Raw genomic sequence first — 12,572 nt, forward strand, 5'->3', positions numbered from 1 at the left:
CAACAACTAGACTCAAGATTTGCAAGTTCTTCAACTGCTCCTATTGCCAAAACTGCAAGTTCTTCAGATATGTTTTCTCAACTTGGAAGCTATCATGGTAACTCAAGAGATGAGTACCATCGATGCAATAGAAGAACTGGCATTCTAGATGAAGACTAAAAGTGAGGTTTCTACCTCATTACTTGAGTCATGGACATTAGAAATGAAAACTTTTGTGCAAAACTTTAAATCTGTTTTTGAGAAATTTCATTCCTTATTGTCATGAACATCTACTCTATTTTATTGTATAAGGAAAAAGGGGTTACTTTGCATTACATTGTCATTGTTGGCAAAGGGGGAGTGGTGTACATTAAAATTTTGGTGAATGTTACCATTTCATGTACTTACTTGTATTTTTTGCAAAGGTAGGAGTATATATGCTTAGGGGGAGTAATTTTGATTCTAGCATCTTTTGTGTTATTGTTGTAAAAACACTTAGATGTCAGAATTTTCCTAAGTGTTTCCATCAATGCCAAAGGGGGAGATTGTTGTCATTTTGATGATGTTTTGATTTTTATTGATGGACACATACTTTCTTGAAGTATGAGTTATGCTCAACCGGTAATTGTTCCAACCGGTATTGTGTATTATTGAATGAATAGTCTTTAGACTATCGATATTTTGTAGAAGATGGTTTACTAGTCACAGATTGACTAAAGATACCAAGTGATATGAAGACCCCAAGAGGTTCAAGGATCTCAAGTAGTATGAAGGACCCAAGCGGTAGTTAACTTTTGATCGGAACACTACGATGTTCCAATCTTCATTTTTGACAACCAGTAATCGGTATATTGTATTAACTGGTATATATCTGTGATTAGTTACTAACCGGTATTACTGTAATCTATGATGAGTCATCATCCACCAACTCTTTGGTGGTGTGTTTGTTCCACGTTACCAAATGTGTCTAGATGCACTGTACCTAGGAACTTGTAGTCTAATTCTATTGGACCGACATGAAATCAGATTCCTTTATAAGGACATCATGTCTAGGGTTTGTGAGTGTGAGATATAGAATAGAAAAGGTTATGTGCGATCATTAAAGAGAAGATTAGGTCTATGTGAAGAGATAGAGTGTGTGAGATATAGAATAGAAAAGGTTATGTTCGATCATTGAAGAGAAGATTAGGTCTGTGTGAAGAGATAGAGTGTGGATATATTGAAGACTGAAGTAATGCTGAAATGCATTAACAAGGAGTTGTCAAGGATCTAATTAAGCATACTGTGCTAGCATCTAGATCATTCACTTGTTGATTACTCACATCTTCGACAAGTTTAAAGGTCTTAACCGGGTAGGCTCAACAAAGCCTTTGTAAATCCTCTAACAAGGTGGTTCACAACTGTGGATCTTAAATCCTCTAATGGGTAGTCTTTAGCAGAACTTATCTCCTAATAAAGATCTAGATTCCTATCAGGATCTGTTCTAGTGAAGAACATTGTATGACCTTAACTGGCTTGACCTTAACCAGTCTAGTTACTATTTTGCAAATAGTTACTTGTGAGTTTCTGCTCACCGTGGTTTTTCCCATTTGGGTTTCCATGTCAAATATCTTGTGTTATGGTGATTGTGCTCTTGTGGGTGAATGCTTTGTTTTCTATTTGGTTTGCATTTATCCTAACCAATTTATTAGTGAATCTGTTGCACCGTTTATCTGCTAAACTATTTAAAAGTCTACTTATAGTATTTTTTGGCATACTAATTCACCGCCCCCTCTTAGTATTCATCAATTCACTCTTTTTCAATACCTTGCAAAGGTAGAAAAATTTTCTCTTCCCTCGTGTCTTTGTGAGGAATCAACATTCGCTCTTCCCCAGTACCTTTGCAAGGTATTGATTTTCTTGTATCTCTAAATAAACTTCTTTCATCTCCAATACTTTGACATGATAATTTTCCTCAATCCCACTTAACAACCCATAAGAATAAAAGTGAATGTGAAATTCCATTTATTCTTTATGTCCTATTTCATAATTCACTCTCTTCCTAACCAAATTTATTTCCATCGAGCCTCCACTATTGATCTTTCCATCTATAAGTCTATAAACCTACCCATCTCAATTGCATAACTCTCAAAATAATATGAAATCATACACAACCTTGTAGGGACAGGTTGATGTAGTCAAGGTAGGGAGATACAATGAAGGACATCCCATCCTTGCAATCTAACACAAACACCATGCAAGATATATATCAGTAACTGGTAACACAACACCAGATAAAGTAGAAAGAACAATCGGTAACAACACAAAATACATAACTGGTAAACAAGATAAATAAATCTTATAACAATTCGAAGAATTACATAAGCCACATGTTGGACCGCAGCCCAAGATTATGTAGTGTCCACCCTTGATTTGACCTATTTTAACTAGAGTTGACTTTTATATTATGCTTGATACACTTATCTAGAATATATTTGATGATTTGGACGATGATTACTCATGTGTTTTGGTTACTTATTATTGATGTTAGACACTATTGGAAATATTCCATTTTGATGATCTATATGGATGTTGGTACTATCATTATTGAACATGTGATTTGATGATATATGTACTCAATGGATTTCATATGCTTAGTATGTGATGGATTATCGATAGATTGGATTTATCATGGTTTTGATGATGATTATGATTATGCTAACCCTATTTCATGATTACATTGATGAGATGTTTATGAGATGTGTTTGAATATTGCTTGATTGTCTTCATGATAAAGATGATTCCTTATCACTCATTGCGAGTGGGATGTGTCATCGTGATTCTCTATCACTTGCTTGTTCTATATATGTATATGTATATGTTGTATTACTATTTTGTGGTTGCAAGATTTTGCAGGTACCAAACATCGACTCCACCTGGCTTCATAGGTCTGACCGTGTCTTTAGTTCCAATGGCTTATGTGGTACAGAGATGGCATGAGTTCCCTTCACATACTCTAGGTCTAAGTTGTTCACCGTGAGTCGTCAACGTCTTGGCATAATTTGCCATGTCAATTAGTAAGCTTGGTCTTCTTGGTGTTGTAAGTACAGTTAATGACAGCTGATTTACTTGATTATGTTAGAGTAATTATGTGGCTATCGATGTGTGGTTTTATATTTAGTAATGTTTATTTTAATGTATTTAATTTACCATCTTTGAATATTTAATTATTTGGTATTTATATTTATTTGATAATTAATGTTTATTGATTTTATGATTATTTAATATTGGGTAAGCTTTATTGTTGTTTAATATTTATTTTATATTTTAACTTTAATCTTTATTGGTATTTGATTGTTTAATTGTTTATTTCATTTTCTATGGTTTAGTATTTATTCGATATCTAATATTTATTTGGTTAATTTATTTTCTTAGCTTTTGGTTTATTTAATTTTAATCCCCATTTGGATTATTTATTTATAGCTTATGTTTATTTAATAGTTTGACTTTTATTTCCTAAGTGGTGTGTATGAACACATTAAATTAAAATAATAGTAAAACACTTCCACTTTGTTGGATAAGTATATTTTATATTTACTATACCTGCCCTTTACTCTCATTGGCTAAATTCAAAATAGGAGAATAAATTATAATATATGGTGGGTTGGTAAACTATATTCCAAAATGGAATATTTTGATTGGCCGAGATTGAGGCTAGGGTTTTGGTTATTGATTTCTTTTTATTTTCATTCTTGGGATAGTTTTCGGGTTGTCTATTCTCTGGAAATTTTTCCTGCAAGCATTTTCCCTTTGGATTTGGATTTTACTCTTGGTTTTAGCTAGAGCTTGGTTGGATTTTGGCTTGGCTTTGTGGGAGCTCTTCTTCAGCTTCATTCCATCACTTTAGATTGCAAGTTGGAGTTCTTTTACTTTTGCATTTTGATTTTTAATGGGTTTTCTGTATGCTTCATGTCTGCACATTATTTTTGAGAAATGGGTTGAAATATTATGTTATTCTATAGTTTTAATATAGTTTGGAGATTAATATTTGGCGAAAAAAAATTTATGTTATTTGAGATTTTGTATAGTTGTTGGGAATAATATTTTTGGTGGTCTGAGAATGTCATTTCATGGCTCTGTAAAAATTTTGTATAAGCTTGGGTTGTTGAATCATTTGTTTGTATGGGAGTTTGAATGGATTTTTCCCCTTTCTGAGTTTTTTAGTCTCAAAATGTTTTGGATTTAGTTTCATTGGTTTTTCTATGAGTTTGAAGTGATTTTGTATGCGTATTGCCATGAAGAAAATTTGGTTGGATCTTGGTTTATAGTCAAAATTGATTTACCTTTTTTATACCTAAATATTCCTTGTTTCTGGGCATCACTATTCATATATTTTTTGAGCCCTTTGGTTAAGTCTGGATTTTTATATTTTACCCGCAAGATTTCTGAGTTTTTCGTGTGATTTGTGTAAATGCGCTATTTCAGCAAATGTGTTGTCTAAACGTGTATATGCATTGTTATGTATTGTGTTTGTGCTATTCTGCATATCATTAGCGTTGTCTCAATAGATGTAAGCATGAACCTGGAAATGTTTGCGCTATCTCAGAATATGTAAGAGTGAATCTGGAAATGTTTGCGTTGTCCTATGAAATGAAAGTATTGTTATATTTAACATAAGCATTGTTCGATGGGATAAAAGCGCTAAATTGTCTGTATTATATATTTTCTCAGTTTTGATCATTTTAGAGGCATCATCCCGAGTTGATTTTTGTACTAGAGGCTTTATTGAGGTCTGCTAATATTTTCCAAATTTGGGTTTCATCAATTTTGGTGTATTTTGATGGTTTAATGTATATTTACCTCTCCATGCCTTTGAGGATATTTTAGACTCTCTCAATGTTGATAAGCCATGATTATTTGAGATGATTATAATATTGTTTTGGACCAGCAAGTGAGTTGGCCTTGTTGTGATGTTATCTTCTTCACTGTTGGCAAATTTGATGGCTTGGTATGCCTTATATTTATTGGCCAAGAGGCTCATTTTGTTATATTTGATGTTGTTGTAGCCTTGCATATGTTGTGAGAATTTGTGTGGAAGTTATTGGCTACAAATGAGTGTTATTTTCATGTTTTATTTTGGTTAGATCCTCTTGGGATTTATTGTTGGGCCATGTTAGGGGGAGTGGGCTTCCTTGTGATGATCGGGGACACGAGAGATATGTTGGTATTTTGGTATGGTTTTGTCATTGATGTCAACACCTACTAAATACACCTACTTTGGAGATCTAGCAACATTCACCGGCAAATAGTAAACTATGCAACAGTTACCGGTATATGATTAACCGGTAGGATATAATGATTCACCGGTACCTGGAATGACATGGAAGACACTTGGTAATGTCAAAGACATCATGTGGACACTTTATTTTGAGGTAATAATCATTGGTATATTCTTATTTGCATATTTTCTTTTACTGGCAAATAGGTCCAAGTTATCTAGGGTTACACTGGCAGGTTTATCTTTTCCAGATCCGCATGGCACGCTATGGAGATGATTTATTATTGTTGTAAATGTATTAAGCCGACATGTTCAATCGGATATTGCATCAGATATTATATTGTTTGTAAAATGTTTTTATTGTAATATCTTGTAGAGCCGACTACTAAAATTGGTCTTAGGGTATGGTATAAATGTAAGATCTTATTTGTAAGATCAAGTGTGAAATGCGAAAAAGATTCAAGTGAAAGTATATGCGAGATAAAGTAGAGGCATACACGAAGATATCATTTGAAGGTGAAGTTAGGTTTTTGTAGAAGCATATCAGCATTACACTGGTACTGAATTTAGCATATGAAGATGCAATTTTGTGTAGTACATTCTTATTGGATTTAACCATCCAACTGTAGTCAGTGTGACTCCCATTTGTGATTGAGCAGTGAGCTCTAGGCTGTTGGCCTTTCTGCATGTGCAGACCCCTCTTGTACACTTACTATCTGTAGTAGTATCATCTGATTATGGGTAAGGTTTCCCACCGTGGTTTTTCCCTTACAGGGTTTCCACATACAAATATTGGTGTCATGTGATGTGGATGACTTTGTGCTTATGTTTCATGCATTAATTCTTACCGGTATAGGAATTTACTGTTAACACTATCTATCGGCATACTTAATTGATTTATCGATATTAAGCATTAAGTTGGATAATAAGTTATTGGTTTGAATTTATTAGAAAATTGATTCACCCCCCCCCCTCTCAGTTGTCTCCGGGACCTACAATTGGTATCAGAGCCTAGTCCTCTTTTTGTACAAGTTTAACAACTTGAGGAGATCCAATGTCTACTAATTATTTTAGAAAGGATAGTCCTAAACTTGATGGAACCAACTATGGGATATGGAAAATCAGAATGGAGACACATCTGAATTGCATTGGTAAAGACATCTGGGAAGTTACTAAGAATGGTTATACTGCTGCCATAGCTGGTCAGACTGCTCCCACTACTTTAGCTAAAGATGAAGAAAATGATTGCAAAGCAAGAGAAGCACTCTTGAGCGCATTATCAGATCAAAAAATCATGGGATTATTAGATAGGTCCACTGCAAAAGCTATTTGGGATAATTTGGAAACATTGAATGAAGGGGATTCCACAGTCAAAATTGCAAAACTTGAAAGCTTCCGAGTTAGGTATGAATATCTAAAAATGGAAGAAGATGAAAGGATTTCTGCTTTTATTGAAAGAGTAAATGAAATTGTTTTGGGTATCAAATGTTGTGGAGGAACCTTGAGTGAAGATGAGATTGTTTCAAAAATCTTAAGAGGTTTGCCACCGGCATATAAAATGAAGGTTAATGTTATAAATGAGTTGAGAACAATGTCTAATACATCAGTAACTAGGGATACATTGATTGGAAAACTTTCAGCTTTTGAAATTGAGGAATTTGGTCCTGTTACTACTATAAAAACTGATTTGGCCTTCAAAGCATCAACATCATCTGCTCCATCCTTTTACAAATCAGACTGGAGAGGCTTTTATGCAAGAGAACTTGAAGAAACCAAGAAGGAGAATGAAGAGCTTGAAGAACTTAAAGCACTATTTGCAAGAAAAATGCCAAAAGGCCCAATTGGAAGTAAGTATGAAGGTAAAGCACCCTTTAAATGTTTTAACTACAATAAGATTGGTCATATGGCTTCAAGATGCCCTGATAGACATGCTAGACTAAGAGAAGAAGCTAGAAGAACATACAAACCTAATCCTGAATATCAGAGATACAGATTTAAGAAAAACAAAGATAAATCTTGTTACATTGCTAATGAAGGTGTGACTGAAGATTCTGATGAGGATCCAGTAGACAATGGATGGGTCTTTGTTGCTATAACAGAAGATCAACCAGTACCTATTGCTCAACTGGTAGAACAAGCCCTAGCAGCTAAAGTTGAATCAAAGGATGAATGGATTATTGACTCAGGATGCTCACATCACATGACTAGAGACAAAGGTAAATTCTTGAACTTTCAAGAATACAATGGAGGTTTAGTAAGATTCGGAGATGACAAAGCCTGTTCAATCAAAGGAAAGGGTTCAATATCTCTTGATGGTAAACATAACACTGACAATGTCTACTATGTTGAAGGATTAAAATGTAATCTTTTAAGTGTTGGTCAATTAGTTGAAAAAGGTTTTCAATTACAATTTAAAAATGGAAAATGCAAAATCATGAATAGAACTAGTTTGGAAATTGCAACTGGTAATCAGACTAGAGGTAATATCTTTAATTTGAATAACAGTGAAAAGGCATGCTTAATTGCACATATAGATGAAAGCTGGCTATGGCATAAGAGACTATGTCATGTAAATTTTGATTGCATGGCAAAAATCAGTACTTCTAAGGCAGTAAGAGATCTACCTAAAATTGTGAAACCTCAGAATACAATTTGCAAGGAATGTCAATTTGGAAAACAAGTTAGAGCTAGTTTCAAAAGTATTCCAGAAAAATCCAATAATGCCCTTGATTTAATTCATACTGATTTATGTGGTCCAGCCAAAACTAAAAGCTTACAAGGTGATAGATATTTCATGCTAATTATTGATGATTATTCTAGAATGTGTTGGGTTACTTTTCTCAAAGAAAAATCAGAAGAACTTGGGAAGTTCAAACTATTCAAAGCAATGGTTGAAAATGAAACCGGTAAGAAAATTAAATGTTTAAGATCAGATCAAGGAGGAGAATTCACATCTAAAGATTTTAATGCATTCTGTGAAGTAAATGGAATCAAAAGACAGTTATCAGCACCTCGGACACCACAATAGAATGGAGTTGTTGAAAGAAAAAATAGAACTATTTTGGATGCAGGAAGAAGTATGCTATCAGAAGCAAATCTACCAAATGTGTACTGGAGAGAGGCAGTAAGCACTGCTGTCTATACATTCAACAAAGTTCACATCAAAGGTGAAACCGGTAAGACCCCTCATGAACTATGGTTTGGTAATACTCCTACTCTTAAGTATTTCAGAATTTTTGGAAGTAAATGTTATATTAGAAGAGATGAGTATATTGGCAAGTTTGATCCTAGAAGTGATGAAGGAATATTCTTTGGTTATTCATCTAAGAGTAAAGCATATAGATGTTTTAATAAAAGATTACAGAAAATTGTTGAGAGTAGAAATGTAAAGATTGATGAACAATTCAGAGGAACTTCAAGGTCTATAGACTCTGAACCGAAAATAGAAATTATGACAAATGAACCTACAATAAATCCATCGGTACAGAATGATGATCCAGTTACTCTGGTATCATCAAAGGATTTCATAGTAATTGAAGAACAACAACAGACTAAGACACCTCGGTATGTAAGATTGAATCATTCTAAAGATCAGATAATTGGAAGCAAATTTAAAGGAGTCATGACAAGAGGAAGATTGGAAAATGAAGAGGTATGTCTTATTTCTCAAATTGAACCATTATCTATCAATGAGGCATGTGAAGATAAATTTTAGATTAAAGCTATGGAAGAAGAATTAGGACAAATTGAGAAAAATAATATTTGGACATTAGTTCCCCGACCTAAAAATAAAAATGTAATTGGAACCAAATAGGTATTTAGAAACAAACTCAATGAAGATGGTAAGGTTGTCAGAAATAAAGCAAGACTAGTGTGTAAGGGATATTCTCAGAAAGAAGGAGTTGATTACAATGGAACCTTTGCACCGGTAGCCAGAATTGAGGCAGTTAGATTATTCTTGCCTTTTGTAGCTCACAAGGATTACAAAGTTTATCAAATGGATATTAAATGTGCATTTTTGAATGGAGATCTTGAAGAGGAAGTCTATATTGAACAAACTGATGGATTTTCCTTGACAGATGACAATGATATGGTTTGCAGATTAAGAAAATCTCTATATGGATTAAAACAAGCTCCAAGAGCTTGGTATGCAAGATTGGATAAGTATCTTTAAAGATTGGTTTTACTAAAGGAAATGCAGATAGCAATTTATATTAGAAAGTAACTAATGATGACATCTTGATTATTGAAGTATTTGTTGATGATATAATCTTTGGAGGAGAAGATGAATTATGCAAAGAATTTTCTCTTGAAATGCAGCAAGAATTTGAAATGTCTATGATCGGAGAAATAAAATTCTTTTTAAGATTGCAGATTTTACAGACTGATAAAGGCATATTTTTTAGTCAATCTAAGTACTTGAAAGAAATACTTAAGAAATTTGGGATGGAGAACTCTAAACCGGTAAGCACACCTATGACTATAAATGACAAATTATCTCAAAGGGATGAACCTACACCTGTTAATCCAACTAGATACAAATCTATGATAGGAGGTTTACTATATTTGACACAAACCAGACCTGATATTATGAATGCAGTATGTATAGTTTCTAGATTTCAGAGTAATCCTAGGGAAAATCATGAATCAACAGTAAAAAGGATTTTCCGGTACTTACAAGGCATAGCAAATCTTGGATTATGGTATCCTAAAGATGAAAATTTTGATCTATATGCATACACAAATGCAAATTGGGCAAGAGATGTGGATGATAGAAAAAGCACCACTGGAGGAGCATTCTTTCTTGGAAAGAGATTAGTTTCTTGGTTAAGTAAGAAACAGAGTTGTACATCTTTATCAACAGCAGAATCAGAATATGTTGCAGCAGCAACAAACTGTACACAGGTACTTTGGCTTAAGCAAATGTTGAAAGACATAAAGGTAAAATGCAAGGAACCTATTACTATATATTGTGATAACACTGTAGCAATTGATATATCGAAGAATCCAGTATTACATTCTAAAACAAAACATGTTTCTATAAAACTGAATTTTCTAAGGGAAAAAGTTGAAGGAAAGGAGATAAAACTAGTTTATGTGAATACTAAAGAACAACTTGTAGATATTTTCACAAAACCTTTGCCTAAGGAAACTTTTGAGTATCTCAGAGATCAGCTCGGAGTCATACCTCCAGCGGTAGAGACTTAGATAGTTGATGATTGTCATCAACCGGTAGAATTAAATGGACAAATCTTTTATTCGAATATTTGATGAGGAAGCTACTTCTCAGGGGGAGTAGTTGCTATTTTTGTATGGACTTAAATTTTGTAGCTTTGGCATTTGATGTCAAAGGAGGAGAGATATATGGAAAAACACATTATTAATTGAGGAGAGATATCTATGGTGAAAATTGGTACAGGATAACATAAAATAACTCATGCTGCTTCCAGAGGGAGAGATTGTCACCTTGGGGAGATTGTTGGTTTTACACTTGGCATTTCTGTTTTGGCACTTTGATGGTTTTTCCATCTTGTGTTGCCATCAATGCCAAAGGGGGAGATTGTTGGTATTTTGGTATGGTTTTGTCATTGATGTCAACACCTACTAAATACACCTACTTTGGAGATCTAGCAACATTCACCGACAAACAGTAAATTGTTCAACAGTTATCGGTATATGATTAACCGGTAGGATATAATGATTCACCGGTACCTAGAATGACATGGAAGACACTTGGTAATGTCGAAGACATCATGTGGACACTTTATTTTGAAGTAATAATCATTGGTATATTCTTATTTGCATATTTGCTTTTACCGGCAAATAGGTCCAGGTTATCTAGGGTTACACCGGCAGGTTTATCTTTTCCAGATCAGCATGGCATGCTATGGAGATGATTTATTATTGTTGTAAATACATTAAGCTGACATGTTCAATTGGTTATTGCATCGGATATTGTATTGTTTATAAAATGTTTTTATTGTAATATCTTGTAGAGTCGACCTACTAAAATTGGTCTTAGGGTATGGTATAAATGTAAGATCTTATTTGTAAGATCAAGTGTGAAATGCGAAAAAGATTCAAGTGAAAGTATATGCGAGATAAAGTAGAGGCATACACGAAGGCATCATTTGAAGGTGAAGTTAGGTTTTTGTAGAAGCATATCAGCATTACACTGGTACTGAATTCAGCATATGAAGATGCAATTTTGTGTAGTACATTCTTATTGGATTTAACCATCCAACTGTAGTCAGTGTGACTCCCATTTGTGATTGAGCATTGAGCTCTAGGTTGGTTGCCTTTCTGCATGTGCAGACCCCTCTTGTACACTTACTATCTGCAGTAGTATCATCTGATTGTGGGTAAGGTTTCCCACCATGGTTTTTCCCTTACAAGGTTTCCATGTACAAATATTGGTGTCATGTGATGTGGATGACTTTGTGCTTATGTTTCATGCATTAATTCTTACCGGTATAGCAATTTACTGTTAACACTGTCTACTGGCATACTTAACTAATTTACCGGTATTAAGCATTAAGTTGGTTAATAAGTTATTGGTTTGAATTTATTAGACAACTGATTCATGCCCCCCCCCCCCTCTTAGTTGTCTCTAGGACCTACAAGATAGGCTTGCATGAGGTGCCTTGTAAGGATGCATGAAGTCTAGACCACTAGGGCACATTGGAGTCATTACCATGATTTGTAATTAAGTGATAACCTAATAATTGATGGATTGGGTAGCTAGATTTATTAATAAGATGATAAATTTATTTGAGCCTTATGACTTAATCCTAGGGAGAATGTTTTAGGATAAGCATGAGAAGGTTGTGAAGATGGTAAGCTAATCTCCCTTAGTCTCTCATAGGTTGAGATGGCTCCACACATCCATTAAGATAGTTCCTTATGTTATTATGTTTTGAGGATGACATGTGATAACACTCCACTCCTACATGTGTTCCCCTTTATGATTTATGATTATGCCTTATTGGATGCATTTATGTCTTGATGAGTTATATGCCTCTGGGAGTTCATTCTTGTTGTATTGTGTGAGTTCTTGCATGAGATTCCTTGTGTTGTTAGTCTATTTGGTTAGGGTGCTAGCTTATGTTTAGAGTGTGTGTTAAGACCTTGTGTGATCTCCTCAATCAAAGGGTGGTTCCAGATGGTTAGGAGGTTGGTGCTTTTTAGCCATTCGGATGTTCTCTTGGATTCTTCTTGCATGGATGTGGATTCTTCTTCATGATGGACTATGGATGTACCTTGTAGCAGATTTATTTAATGAATAAGATGGAATGCATGTAATGTAATACTCTTGTATATAGTAAAGGGATTCATG

This window comes from Cryptomeria japonica, chromosome 11 (genome assembly GCF_030272615.1).
Source record: "Cryptomeria japonica chromosome 11, Sugi_1.0, whole genome shotgun sequence".
Taxonomy (NCBI): domain Eukaryota; kingdom Viridiplantae; phylum Streptophyta; class Pinopsida; order Cupressales; family Cupressaceae; genus Cryptomeria; species Cryptomeria japonica.